Source organism: Periplaneta americana, chromosome 17, assembly GCF_040183065.1.
Source record: "Periplaneta americana isolate PAMFEO1 chromosome 17, P.americana_PAMFEO1_priV1, whole genome shotgun sequence".
NCBI lineage: Eukaryota > Metazoa > Arthropoda > Insecta > Blattodea > Blattidae > Periplaneta > Periplaneta americana.
This window is the reverse complement of record NC_091133.1, coordinates 115,555,830-115,572,285: the sequence shown is the minus strand read 5'-3', so window position 1 is coordinate 115,572,285 and position 16,456 is coordinate 115,555,830.

Genomic DNA, 16,456 nt, shown 5'->3' with positions numbered 1-16,456 from the left:
GTACTGTCTCTTCCAAGAAGATGAACAAATGAGGACATCGCTGTGGAAATAAAGAACGTAGCAAGAGAAAAATTCGAAGCTAATTAAACGCGCAACATATGTTTACGAATGAAATAATAATATCGTGCGATACAAGACACGCATTCACATGCAGTGGAACAAACTGAAGTCATAATGTAACTATCACAACGCAAGACTGATTCTATCGATGTCATTTCTCTTCGACTGTACGCTTGAATATCATTCAAGTTATCTCGTGACCTTTCCTGTCGCCCGCTCTTCCTTATCGCAGTGTTTGATTCGCACTCCTTCCGTCGGTAATCCGTACTTCCGAGACCTATACCTACACGAATAGATGTAAACACGCAGTACCGGAGTTTGCGGAGAGAGACCGCATCGTGAAGCTAGTATGATCGAGGTACACCTAACTTGTATTCAAAGTAACCAAACGCAGGGCTCTGATTATGATTAATGTGTTTTTATACACGTAGTTTACTTTTTGTTAATCATGGTTCAATAAAACTTTTATCGTAAAGATTTTTTGGACAGGAGTAAAGAATTATTCGCAGAAATAGGATATGTAATTCTGTCAGCGTCATCTGGAAACCTTGAAGTACTTGTATCACAAACATTACACTTGTTTTGAAAGCAGAATGTCATTCTAGTCGCTTGCGGCAACAGGAACTGCACTGTTTCGCATCGGGATACGTCTGGAATCAAAGCGATTGTTTATGAGACGGCCTAGGTTAAGGTCGGTTTGTCCATTAAGGACGGTACATCATTTTCAGTCCGTCGGAAAGTTTGTATTGGATTTGTGAGCTTGGACTATAAACTCCATTCATCCTTGCCTTGTACTTCACGTTGTATGCACCTGTCTTAGACCAAACATTAGCAGCACGCTTAGAGAAACAAACAGTCTATTTTCAACTTAAACATCCTTTCTTCAGAGCTCTGGGCACAAAATACGCCAACATAAATTGAAATCCCGTCGAATGACGTGTTTTGTGTTTGTTACGTTCGAGGTCACTATCTGAGTAGCGACTGTTACGCTGTGTTAGCAATGATCGTCTCAGATGACAATCGATGTCTTTGTTTACTGCAATACAACGCGTTTATTGTGCGTCCGAAGTACAGTATATGAATTACTTTCCTTGAATCTTTTGTGTGACTGTTCGTGCTAATGGCTGACGTGCCCTGCTTGAATAATATTTACGGGTAATCTACGTCGAAATAGGTTTCATGTCGGGCGCCGTTTGTTTTCTGAAGGAAGTTTACTTTAATTTATCTGAAATTAGTCCTTGGCTGTTGCTAAAGCGATTACGTTATCAATAGCTGCTAATACAACGGACATGAATTAGATTCACGGTAGGTATTTTTTAAGCATAATATACTGTTTAATTTATACAGGGACATCATTATATTTTTACTTCAATTTTTATTGTACCTGAGTTTTTGAATGCACTTCACTCCCACCCCTTCTACTAAGGAAGTTCCAACTCCACACAGAACCAAGACCGCAGATAGTAAGCAGTACTGAGTTACTGAGTATAGTACGTTCCAGAAATATGTTCGCGTTTTCCAGTGACGAAAGAGCTTTCAATATTGAATCATATTTTCGCACAGGTACTGTCCGTTTGCCTACGTCGCATCCCGATTTCCCCCACCTGCTTCTGCTCGCCCCTCTGTAAAAGCTGGGCTGTCTTAGCTCTTTTCTGAAAACATTAATTTCTCTTAGGAATTGGACGTTTACGTAATATTATACAGCTGTTTAATTTAACTTAAATAAAAGGGCCTCGTTAAGTAATTAACTGTCACGTGATTTCCTCCCTTTCTACAATCCTGCGGCATAACCACTTGGACGGACAGTAGATAGCATGTCTGAGTAATTTTATATTTTCGGGTCGGGCAGAAGTGAAGATTGAATTCACAGTACGTAGAGTAAGTACAGAATTATTTCAACATGAGTTACTAGTACGAAGGACGAATCTGGCAATTGGAATTAGATGCAATAGTCTATAGTGCGATAATATGCACAAAAGAACTGAAGCCTGTATCGAAATGAACGGCCACCATTTTCAAAATTGTATTTAAATATTCATATTATGATTATTTTTCAATTTAACTTCTTTCTCTATATTGTACGCTAATGTGCTGTAGACAGTATACACTGCATAATGAATACGTTCGCATGGATAACTCACTTCGTGAGTAAAAACACTTATTCTTAATACAGTACTGTACTTTGATTAAAGAAAAACCTAATGAAAATTATCAAACTCAAAATTGCGATATTTCCTAGTTTACGTAAATGGATGAACTACTTTTCTTCCATCCTATACCTAGTAGAGTGATTTGTGTTTTACGCCAGTATCATCGAACTCCAGTCTTGGAGGAGGGAGCAAGCGGTGTTTTCGGTTCTCTAAAGGTATAGACAGGTTAATATTAAAAATGTTAGTAAAAATAAAATGATGTCCCTGTATAAGTTTTTGAATAATAATACGCTAGAGTGGCTAGACTCTCAATAATCCGGCCCCGTAGTGCACTTCCTATCACTTCTACTGTAAACCTAGTTTCCTGGGAAATTTGTACCGGTGCCATGTGTCATACTGTAATTGAGGACCGTTTTTGCAAAACTTGCAAACTGAAAAAAAAAAAAAAAAAAAAAACTAAATTTTACAGGAGAGACAAAACACTATAGTAAGCAAGTTTTGCTGTATCTCTCACTTATAGCAGAAAGCAAGTTTTGGAAAAACGATCACACTTTGACATACTACACTGAAGAGAAATAACCCAATTTTACTAAGACGCCTTGAACATCATGTAGAGGCCTGCCTTATGTTAACGAATCCATCAAAATCTCAGTTTTGCCAATTTTGCAGTTAGCAAGTTTTGCAAAAACGGTCCTCAATTGTGAGCTTCTCCAAAAGCGAGTTAAGTCCATAAAAATGAAAAAAATACGTTTTGCTGTATCCCTAGTACCTATTCTTTGCAATCGTCAGAGATCTGCTGTATGTTTCCCTCGAAACTCACTTCCATGAAGTAAATATCGAGACAGAAATTATGACGATTTCATGCTAAACAAGTCAAGTCCATAGTTCGATTTCCATCAAAACACATTAAGTCCTTCCCGAATTTGAGCAGGAAACAAGTCTTTTACACCTTCACATTTGTTTAGGGAACAAAACTTCTCATTTGTAACACTTTTTTGGATAGCATTACCGAGCGGTTGGCGGTCTACCGTGCCGAATACAATTACGAATAAACTAAAAAAAAAAAAAAAAAAAAGAGGTGTGGCTGTGTCGGGGACACAGTCCTTGGTTTTACGTGGATACGTCTGACTTAAATCGTCAGATCTACAACAGATATTTCGTTTGGCACCAAAATCAGCGCTCTAGCACATCGGAGTCACGAGATATACTGCCCGGAAATTTTCACCCACGCCCAAAATGGCCGCAAGTCGCCGCGGGCCCCTTCCTCGCGCATGCGCAGCGCCAACTCAAGGTCTTGCTCGTATCGTAATCGTATACCCGATCGAATGGGATCACATTTATTTTATTTTAATTCTGTTATTCATGAAGTTATAGTGTCGGAATGGATCTCCCTGTAATCGTCGTTTCCAACTTGGTACCCAATGTGTTGGTCTGATTTTAAATACGTAATCACTTAAACATTTTTCTAAATTTACAGATACTAAGGACCGATTTCACCAAAATGTTACTAATCCACAATTAACTAATTGTAATTTAACTTAAATACGAAAGTTAAATCATATTTGTCACCAAACTAATACGCATTTAAAATAAAATAAATTTAATTCCCCATTAAGTCATCACGGCCTTCGGAATTATAGCAAAATAGTAATTTCGAAGGCCATGTCCCTTGTTAATGTAAGCCAGCCGTGGCGAAAACGTCATCGTGCGCCGAGCCACTGTGTAACCTGCAATGTGCATACCACCTATGGGGGGGGGGGGGAGGCGGACACCCGAAGGGGAAGTGAAGCAACTGTCTGACTTATTAACAGATTTTCATTTTCCTTACGTCAAGCACTTAAATACAGTTTTATACAGTACAAGGCTACAAACTAATGTTTAGTACGTGTAACGAAGAAAGAAATGAAGAATGAAACATAGGACACATTATAAACAACCTAAAATTAACTGTCTTCAGAATGTCTCTGCGACAGAGTTTCAAAATCAGGAATGATGTCACTTACTGCCAGTCGTAGTTGATCACGAAGGTATTTGTCTGTCAGTCGTGATCTAAATTTGGTTTTTACTATTTTCATTGTTGAAGATAATGTTTCAAAAACGTAAGTTGTAGCGAACATGGCTTCAAAAGAGAAAGCGAAAGAACGAAGCTTCGGATATTTATTTTTGGCAAAGATTTGAAAAGTTCAATATCTGTCAAGTCCTTACATCTAGCTTTCATTTAACATCACATTGTAAATCTGAGAGTTTAAATTGAATATCTAACCGCATTATTCGTACATCTGCTGAAAAAGGGTCGATGTACAGAAATAATAATAACAGTAATAATAATAATATAATAATAGGCCTAATAATAATAATAATAATAATAACAATAACACATCATTTTAATGTTTCATCAGTAACATGTAGTATAATGCCGTTTTATGTTATACCACCGTTTTCTCGTAATACTTGTGAACAAATCATACATTTAATATTCTCATTCATATTGGCAGCAAAAAAATGCGTCCTCCCATCCTACTTGAAACTTTGGTTTTTGTAGATGTGCATGTATTCGAGAGAGACATGCGATGATATGCCACTCGCAGATCAGAGACAAATACAAATGGAACGGAGTTTGACTCCAGTGAGTGAGAGGATGGGGGTTGTGGGAGGTAGAAAACACAGCTATCATTGCGAGCCACAATGTGCTCGTGAGTCACATTTTCGCCACCGCTGATGTAAGCAGTGACCTATATAGTGAGTTCATTTGTTATATTACAACAATAAAATGTCGTCATAAACAAAGGTAACCTAAAAAAAATATATTAAAATCATAGAAAACAAAAAGATGGATGGATAGATTTTAGAAAAAAAAAAAAAGAAAGAAAGAAAGAAAGAAATTGAAGACAAAACGGGATAATATGAAAGTAGATGCAAGGAAATATCAAGCAACAAGCAAAATGGAAAGGCTTCATGGATTTGCGCTATTCCAGTGCCTTCAAATATAATATATTAGGCCTACATGATAAATATGTTATTCATATTACTTTAGTTGCCATTTTTTAGGCAACCGAAGATTGATTAAACGTTTCTTCAATAAATATACCATTTAAATAATATTATGAAGTAGGCCTATTTAACCATCAGTTGGAAATTCTAAATCACCTTCTGTACTATTCAAAATATACAATGCTGATGCTCTGTTTAACATTTGCAAATATTTTTCGTCCATTATATTAAAATAATTTTAATTATTAATCTTCTCTTTCAGAAATTATCCTCACCCGCCTTGGCAAGAAATCACCATTTTCAAATATCAAGTCCATCTTCGTCCTCGCCATGATGAAAATTATTGTCGTTAATGCAGGATTAATTATTTAAGTGACCAAATATTGACCAGTTAACTTAAATGTACAGGGACATCATTTTATTTTTACTTCAATTTTTATTGTACCTGAGTTTTTTTAATGTACTTCACTCCTACCCCTTCCTCTAATGAAGTTCCAACTGTCCTCCACACAGAATCAAGGCCGCATATAGTAAACAGCACTGAGTTAGTGAGTATAGTACGTTCCAGGAATATGTTCGCGTTTTCCAGTGACGAAAGAGCTTTCAATATTGAATTATATTTTCGCACAGGTACTGTCCGTTTGCTTACGTCGCATCCCGATTTCGCCCCTCTATAAAAGCTGGGCTGTCTTAGCTCTGAAAATATTAATTTCTGTTAGGAATTGGACGTTTACCTAATATTATACAACTGTTTAAAATAACTTAAATAAAAGGGCCTCGTTAAGTAATTAACTGTCACGTGATTTCCCTCCTTTCTACGATCCTGCGGCATAACCACTTGGACGGACAGTAGATAGCATTTCTGGGTAATTTTATCTGTGCGGATCGGACAGAAGTGAAGATTGAATTTACAGTACGTAAGGTACTCTTTTATAGAGTAGGTACAGAATTATTTCAACATGAGTTACTAGTACGAAGGACGAAACTGGCAATTGTAATTAGGTGCAATAGTCTATAGTGCAATAATATGCACACAAAAAAAACTGAAGCTTGTATCGAAATGAACGGCCACCATTTTCAAAAATGTGTTTAAATATCCACATTATGATTATTTTTCAATTTAACTTCATTCTCTATATTCTACGCTAATGTGCTGTTGACAGTATAATATACACTGCATAATGAATACGTTCACATGAATAACTCGGTTCATGAGTAAAAACACTTATCCTTAATAAAGTACTGCATTTTGATTAAACAAAAACCTAATGAAAATTATCGAACTCGAAATCGCCATATTTCCTAGTTTACGTAAATGGATGAAATACTTCTCTTCCCTCCTATACCTAGTAAAGTGATTTGTTTGTGTTTTACGCCAGTATCATCGAACTCCAGTCGTGGAAGGGGGTAGCGAACGGTGTTTACGGTTTTCCAAAGGTATAGCCAGGTTAATATTGAAAATGTTAGTAAAAATAAAATGATGTCCCTGTAGTTTAATGAGAGCTTAAAGTCCAGTTTCGATTGGTGAAATGCATTGTCTCTTTGTGTCAATTAAAAAGACTTTAAGTAACAATTAAAGTTATATTGTTAGATGAAATCGGCCCTTAGTGCTATTGCGACGCAAGAACGCATCTGAAGGGACTGACAAAAAGCGAAGTTTAACTTTGGGCAATCATGAAAGGGCCCCAAATATCTCGGGCATGATATCGAATGTATCCTAAACATTTATACGTCTGTGACATGCAATTCGTGTCGAAATAAGTTTGCGAGCGTGTTTACCAGAGCCGCCCAAAGCAGCTCTAGGAAATTTAATTAAAGCTTATTATTCATAACTGCAGGGTGATGTGTCCTTGGGAATAGTCGTGCCTGTGCGGTATTTCACGCTAATGGAGCGCTGCGTGTCAGGCGCTGTTGTTTTTAAACCGTGTTTCTCAACGCGCTTCCCGCTGTGTTGTGATAGACTTACAAGAATGTACTAGAAAAACAAAATACTGCTCTTCCTTCCAACAGCTACAGTATGAGGAAACCGCATGCTTTTAACATTCTTGTCCGAGAACACCGGAATTCAGCTGCTGGAATAGAATCTATCCTATATTTATTTGTCATATTAATTACATTATATTATAATACATTATATTATTCATTCATATGGTCAGTTTGTCCAAGTAATGTTTAATTTTGCTTAACGAATGTTAAATTAACAGTCTGTTTATTTTTAACGCATTGTTAATGTAGCCTATTTTCCATTTGTTTAACATAATTTTGTTTAAGATAACCAACACTTAACTATAACCACTATTTTAACTACTCAACAGCAGTTGGTAATGATTTTACACATGTAAGACAATTTTTGATTGGCTAAAACTAATCTTTAAATTCTATATTATACAGTGAGTCATGAAACTCGCATAAAATAACAACCTATTATAGTATGCCACGCTCCATAAACAAACAGTTGACAAATGAAAGTTGTAGATGACGTGCTGAATAATAATTACAAAGTGAGGTTATATTTCCTCATTGCTATTATGGATACGAAATACGAAAGAAATAAAATAACACTGATGTATTTAAACAGTCCAAAGTATTTTTTAAATGTTATATTACCAGTCATATGCTAAACATTCCCTACAGAGAGACACAAAATATTAATTTCGCAACTTCTGTTCGAACAGCTGTGGAGACATCAGCCATATTTAACTAACTGTTAAACGAGTTAACTGCCCGAAATGATACATTTAAAATTAACAAATTGTTAACAATCTGTTAAACCAAACTGGTGTTGGAAACATACAATTTTATTAATTAACAAACTGTTTAGAGTTTAACAGTCGTTACATTTTCTAACAATACTTGGAAAAACCGGCCAATAGCGTTATGCCCAAGAGCAGTCTTTCACTGCAAACCCAAAATTCTCCAATCTTTCTTGTTTTCAGCCTTTCTTTTAGTGTCCGCGTAATGATCCATGATTTTAAATAATAATAATAATAATAATAATAATAATAATAATAATAATAATACTTAATTACTTACTTACTGGCTTTTAAGGAACCCGGAGGTTCATTGCCGCCCTCACATAAGCCCGCCATTGGTCCCTATCCTGAGCAAGATTAATCCAGTCTCCATCATCATATCCCACCTCCCTCAAATCCATTTTAATATTATCCTACCATCTACGTCTCGGCCTCCCCAAAGGTCTTTTTCCCTCCGGCCTCCCAACCAACACTCTATATGCATTTCTGGATTCGCCCATACGTGCCACATGCCCTACCCATCTCAAACGTCTGGATTTAATGTTTCTAATTATGTCAGGTGAAGAATACAATGCGTGCAGCTCTGCGTTGTGTAACTTTCTCCATTCTCCTGTCACTTCATCCCTCTTAACCCCAAATATTTTCCAAAGAACCTTATTCTCAAACACCCTTAATCTCTGTTCCTCTCTCAAAGTGAGAGTCCAAGTTTCACAACCATACAGAACAACCGGTAATATAACTGTTTTATAAATCCTAACTTTCAGATTTTTTGACAGCAGACTGGATGATAAAATCTTCTCAACCGAATAATAACAGGCATTTCCCATATTTATTCTGTGTTTAATTTCCTCCCAGTATCATTTATATTTGTTACTGTTCCTCCAAGATATTTGAACTTCTACACCTCTTCCAAAGATAAATTTCCAATTTTTATATTTCCATTTCGTACAATATTCTGGTCACGAGACATAATCATATACTTTGTCTTTTCGGGATTTACTTCCAAACCTACCTCTTTACTTGCTTCCAGTAAAATATAATAAGAAAAACAAAACAAACAACGCAAATGAAAGAAAGAAAATACATACCGGTAATAGATGCTAGAATATAATATTGCAGTTAATATAGTGCCAAATGCCAATATAATAATGTAAAATTATTTAAAAACTAGAGTAGGCTAAAAAACATTATAATACACTTCTTCATAATTTAAATATCTAAGGAAATACAATCCTTTTTAATATTGTATGAAATTTTTCAACTGTTAAACTGAAATCTAATTGAGAATCACAGTTTAAAGACAGAGAGTTGTAAGTATTACACATAACAAACAACGGAGAGTTCTTGAAGAAAACATACATGAATTGCAATGAAATAACGTCTAAAATTAATATTCACTGATAACATAGGTATTGTATCCATGCCTTTGGTTTTGTGTTTGTGAGTATATGATCTGAAATATGTGTGATTTTCATGTATAAAATCTAATAATACATTGATATAAATTTGAGGTATTTTCAAGACTTTAAATTATAAAAATAATTTTTCGGTAGGATTATCAATAGTTTTTTTTATATATATATTAATTATTCTTCTCCGGTGAATTAAGGTTAGTTTTATAAGTACTACTCCATCCTAATATTCCATACTGGGTTATAGACTGAAATAAGGCAAGGTAAACTGTAACCTACGTAATGTAGCCTATCTATTGCTAAGTAATTTCGCAACAAAACAAAATAATATGTAATTCTACATAATTTCTTACAAAAATAGTTGATATGTTTGTCCCATCTGTATCTTAATGTTATCTATCATCTGATTTCTTCTTAGCCAGTAACCCAGCCAATTTCTTTTCCTCTTCCTGATCAGTTTCAGTATTATTATTTCTTCATTAACTATTTCTAACACAGCGTCATTTCTTATTCTGTCTGTCCATTTCACACGCTCCATTCTTCTCCATACCCACATTTCAAATGCTTTTAGTCGTTTCTCTTCACTTCGTCGTAATGTCCATGTTTCTGCTCCATACAATGCGACACTCCGCACAAAGCACTTCACCAGTCTTCCTTATTTCTTTGTCCACAATTAGCAGTAGATGTTCCTTTTTCTATTAAAAGCTTCATTTGCCATTACTATCCTCCTTTTGACTTCCTGGCAGCAGCTCATATTACTACTTATAATACAACCCAAGTATTTGAAGCTGTCCACTTGTTCCACTGCCTCAGTTGGAATTCCGACGCTTACTTTCCTCTTTCAACAACTTATAAACTTATTAAAGAGATAGAATATGGAACTACACCCCGATATTAGCATAATTTTATAAGTTACTGTATATTAAGAAAATACAAGATCGAAAAACACCACGATATTAGCATATTTGAACAACTTATATTAAAGAGAAATGGTATGGAAATACACCACGATATCAACATATTTGAAAAATTTAATTTAGTGAGATAGATGGAAATACACCACGGATATTAGCATTTTGAATAACTTACATTAAAGAGATAGAAAATGGAAACACGCTATGAGTAATGACATATATGAAAACTTATATTAAAGAAACAGAAAATGGAAACACCACTGTATTAACATTTATTATTTGAATAACTTAAATTAAATAGGTACAAGTTGGAAACACCGCGATATCAACATATATTAAAGAGATAGAATATGGAAACACAACATGGATATTATCATACTTTTTGAACAACTGATATTAATTAAAAACATAGAAGATGGAAATTCACCACGATATTACCATATTTGAACAACTTACATTAATTAAAGAGATAGAAGATGGAAATTCACCACGATATTACCATATTTGAACAACTTACATTAATTAAAGAGATAGAAGATGGAAATTCACCACGATATTACCATATTTGAACAACTTACATTAATTAAAGAGATAGAAGATGGAAATTCACCACGATATTACCATATTTGAACAACTTACATTAATTAAAGAGATAGAAGATGGAAATTCACCACGATATTACAATATTTGAACAACTTACATTAATTAAAGAGATAGAAGATGGAAATTCACCACGGTATTACCATATTTGAACAACTTACATTAATTAAAGAGATAGAAGATTGGAAATATATCACGATATCACAATATTTGAACAACTTATATTAATTAAAGAGATAAAAGGTGCAAATTCACCGCAATATTACCATATTTGAACAACTTATATTAATTAAAGAGATAGAAGATGGAAATTCACCACGATATTATCATATTTGAACAACTTACATTAATTGAAGAGATAGAAGATGGAAATTCACCACGATATTACCATATTTGAACAACTTACATTAATTAAAGAGATAGAAGATGGAAATTCACCACGATATTAACATATTTGAACAACTTACATTAATTGAAGAGATAGAAGATGGAAATTCACCACGATATTACCATATTTGAACAACTTACATTAATTAAAGAGATAGAAGATGGAAATTCACCACGATATTAGTATATATGTACAACTTACATTAATTAAAGAGATAGAAGATGGAAATTCACCACGATATTACCATATTTGAACAACTTACATTAATTAAAGAGATAGAAGATGGAAATTCACCACGATATTACCATATTTGAACAACTTACATTAATTAAAGAGATAGAAGATGGAAATTCACCACGATATTACCATATTTGAACAACTTACATTAATTAAAGAGATAGAAGATGGAAATTCACCACGATATTACCATATTTGAACAACTTACATTAATTAAAGAGATAGAAGATGGAAATTCACCACGGTATTACCATATTTGAACAACTTACATTAATTAAAGAGATAGAAGATGGAAATTCACCACGATATTACCATATTTGAACAACTTACATTAATTAAAGAGATAGAAGATGGAAATTCACCACGATATTACCATATTTGAACAACTTACATTAATTAAAGAGATAGAAGATGGAAATTCACCACGGTATTACCATATTTGAACAACTTAAATTAATTAAAGAGATAGAAGATGGAAATTCACCACGATATTACCATATTTGAACAACTTACATTAATTAAAGAGATAGAAGATGGAAATTCACCACGATATTACCATATTTGAACAACTTACATTAATTAAAGAGATAGAAGATGGAAATTCACCACGATATTACCATATTTGAACAACTTACATTAATTAAAGAGATAGAAGATGGAAATTCACCACGATATTAGCATATTTGAACAACTTACATTAATTAAAGAGATAGAAGATGGAAATTCACAACGATATTACCATATTTGAACAACTTACATTAATTAAAGAGACAGAAGATGGAAATTCACCACGATATTAACATATTTGAACAACTTACATTAATTAAAGAGATAGAAGATGGAAATTCACAACGATATTACCATATTTGAACAACTTACATTGATTAAAGAGATAGAAGATGGAAATTCACCACGATATTAACATATTTGAACAACTTAAATTAATTAAAGAGATAGAAGATGGAAACACATCACGATATCACAATATTTGAACAACTTATATTAATTAAAGAGATGGAAGGTGGAAATTCACCACAATATTACCATATTTGAACAACTTATATTAATTAAAGAGATAGAAGATGGAAATACATCACGATATCACAATATTTGAACAACTTACATTAATTAAAGAGATAGAAGGTGGAAATTCATCACGATATTACCATATTTGAACAACTTACATTAAGTAAAGAGACAGAAGATGGAAATTCACCACAATATTACCATATTTGAACAACTTACATTAATTAAAGAGACAGAAGATGAAAATTCACCACAATATTACCATATTTGAACAACTTACATTAATTAAAGAGATAGAAGATGGAAATACATCACGATATCACAATATTTGAACAACTTACATAAATTAAAGAGACAGAAGATGGAAATTCACCACGATATTAGTATATATGTACAACTTACATTAATTAAAGAGATAGAAGGTAGAAATATATCACGATATTACCATATTTGAACAACTTACATTAAAGAGAAAGAAGATGGAGACACACCATGTCTATTGGCATATATGGCCAACTTATATTAAAGAGATAGAAGATGGAAACACATCTTGGATATTGATATCAATATTAGGAACTTAAAGAGATGGAAACACACCACGATATTAGCATATTTGAACGACTTGTGTTGAAGTGATGGAATATGGAAGTATGCCATGGTTATTGGTATATAAGAGCAACTTAAGCCAAAGAGGTAGAAGATAGAAATGCACCACGATATTAAATATTTGAATAAATTATTGTAAAGAGAAACTCTTTCTCCGCAAAACTTTGCTCAGAATCATCCTGAAAGTCAAAAAAATAATTATACTATTAATCTCTATGGAGAGGAAACGCCACGATTTTATCATATTTGAACTTTTCTATTAAAGAGAGAAACTCTCCACCCGAAAATTTTGCCTGAACACAATCATCCTGAATTCCAAAAATCCCATGCACAGATATATCCACGTTACATGTGATATTGTGTTCTAATTAATTATTCTTTATGGAGAGAAAACACCATGATTTTATCATATTTGAACTTTTCTTATTAAAGAGAGAAACTCTCCACCCGAAAGTTTTGCCTGAACACAATCATCCTAAATTCCAAAAATCTCATGCACAGATATATCCACGTTACAGTGTGATATTGTGTTCTGATTCTGACGAATGCGTTAGAGCGCTTGCATATTAAGTCCCATTAAACGCTGAAACGTTTTATCGAATAATGTGTGGCTGAGTTCCGCTTTTATCTTATCAACACATTAGCTCAGTTTTACTAGACAATTACGCACTCATGTCATGAGTCATTTGTGCCAACAGCTATTGTACAGATCAATCTGTATTTCGAGCGTTGCTTCAAGTGGCCATCAAGTTTCTTAAAATACTCTGGCATGCGCACTAAGTGCTTTTAGTTTACTGGCATTAGAAAGACTCCGTTCATGTGTGAAGTGAAAGCTAATTCATAGGTGACATCTAAACAATAAATTGTTATTGACTACATTTTCAATAAAAGAATTCTGTAGGTTTATTTTACAGCATATATACACAAGATTAAAAAAAAGTGCTGTGATCGTAAAATTCTCATTCATTTGTAAAAAATCTATTCGCAAATCTTCACGAAATATAAGTTTTCAGCAACTCAGATAAGGAGAAAGTAATTGTAAGAATACCGCCTATCGGTGTACAACGATTTCTGCTAAACGATTGGACGGATTTTGTTTGTTCAGAATCTATGAGTGAATTTTCCGAGAAAATTGCATGTTAAATACAACAATTTTAACAGAAAATTAACGTGTCTTATTTGTAAATGAGAAACACAATAACCCCTACTCCAAATTAAATCAAACTATATTTTTTATAGTTTATAATTAACTGCCAAATGAAACATTTACAATTCGTATAAGAAAATTATTTTCTAAGAGAAATAAATTATGTACAAAGAATTAATTCCATGATGAGACTTTCTTGTGTTAAATTCTAACGTACCTTGTTTACATGTTTCGACCTATTTATGGGTCATCCTCAGAATTGGTCGTTGTTGGTCTTGGCGCCTCTTGTTTTGTTTCATGTGAGGGTGTGTTCGTGTAGTATAGTGTAGAGTCAAAGAGTGTGTGTGTTCTGAAATTGAGTTGTGTGTTGAGAATTTCGTTGGGGTGTGTTTTGACTCTACAATATACTACACGAACACACCCTCACAGGAAACAAAACAAGAGGTGCCAAGACCAACAACGACCAGTTCTGAGGATGACCCAAAAATAGGTCGAAACATGTAAACAAGGTACGTTAGAATTTAACACAAGAAAGTCTCATCATACATATTCCGAAGTGATACAGTGCTAAAAGTTGTATAATCAAGATGTATAATTAATTCCAATTTTCGTTGCAACTTCAGTCCATTTTCCCCTTTCAGACAGAAACAGGCAGCAGGGGAACGTTCGTTGTTATTTTTTAGTTACCTATTTAACGTCGAGTCCCGCGCCGTGGCGTCGTGGTCTAAGACATCCTGCCTAGGACTCGCGTTACGTAATGCGCGCTGGTTCGAGTCCTCATGGGGGAAGAAATTTTCTCATGAAATTTCGGCCAGTGTATGGGACCGGTGCCCACTCAGCATCGTGATGCCTTTTGGGGAGCTTTGCCAGCACATCCGAGATCAACCAGGAGTTTTCAAAGAGTGCGTGATCCCCTAATTAGGTAGGACAGAAGTATGCGTTACTATGAACGGATATCACATTGAACACCTCCTATAGCAATGGTGAACGAGTGCTCATAGCTCTTAAGATATGAGTTTTAGGACTCATGTTTATTAGACTTTTTTCCCTTGTTTTGGAGCATACTACTTCCTCTCAAAATATTGAATAGTTTTTTTTTAACACTGTGTGTGTGTGTATATATATATATATATATATATATATATATATATAATAAATAATAATAATAATACTAATACTAATAATAATAATAATAATAATAATAATAATAATAATAATAATAATAATAGTAATAATAATGATTTATTTAACCTGGCAGAGTTAAGGCCGTACGGCCTTCTCTAACACTCAACCAGGAGCAAAACTGCGTTACAAAAAACACTAAAAATTTACAAAGTACACTACAATTTTACACACAAAACTGAACAAGATAATAATAATAAAATGTAAACAACAAGTAAGTAGAAATCAGACATAATATATAACATACAGAAAGAAAGAAAAAAGCATAATAAAATGTGAACAGCAGGTCAAAGTAAATGAGACATACAAAGTATAAAAAATAAGACAATTATTGATAATAATAATAATAATAATAATAATAATAATGATAAAAAATAAGAATAATAATAATAATAGTAGTAGTAATAAAATAGTGCAGTACAAAGCATACAATGAATAAAATATTTTTAAGTACACACAGTAAGGAAAGTTATGATTATATATAGCTCAACTTATCACATTATAGATATACCATTATCGGAAAATATGAAAACAAAAATATAAAATAAGTTAAATATTCACTAGAACATAAAAAAATGTGAATACGTGGAAACATGCAATACAACACTTGTCATAATAGTAAGTTAGTTTGGCAACTCGTCACAAGATAATTATATATATATATACATATATATATACATATATATATATATATATATATATATATATATATATAACAATGACTGAGGTTCTGGCTGTTATATATGTGCATATCAGTTGAAAATTCGCTCAGTCCATAGACCAGTGGATAAAAAATACTGGACTACAGTTCTTTCACAAAAATGGACTTCACGCGTTTTGGAACCACGCTCTGTAATTGTTTCTTTACATCTAAAGGCTTATTAGTGAACTATGTTACTAGTCAGCGATGTATACAATGGAGGGGAAAGGAACTGGCCACCCTACCCCATTATCTCCTGACCCAGTTGCCTCATGAGTGATACCTTATTG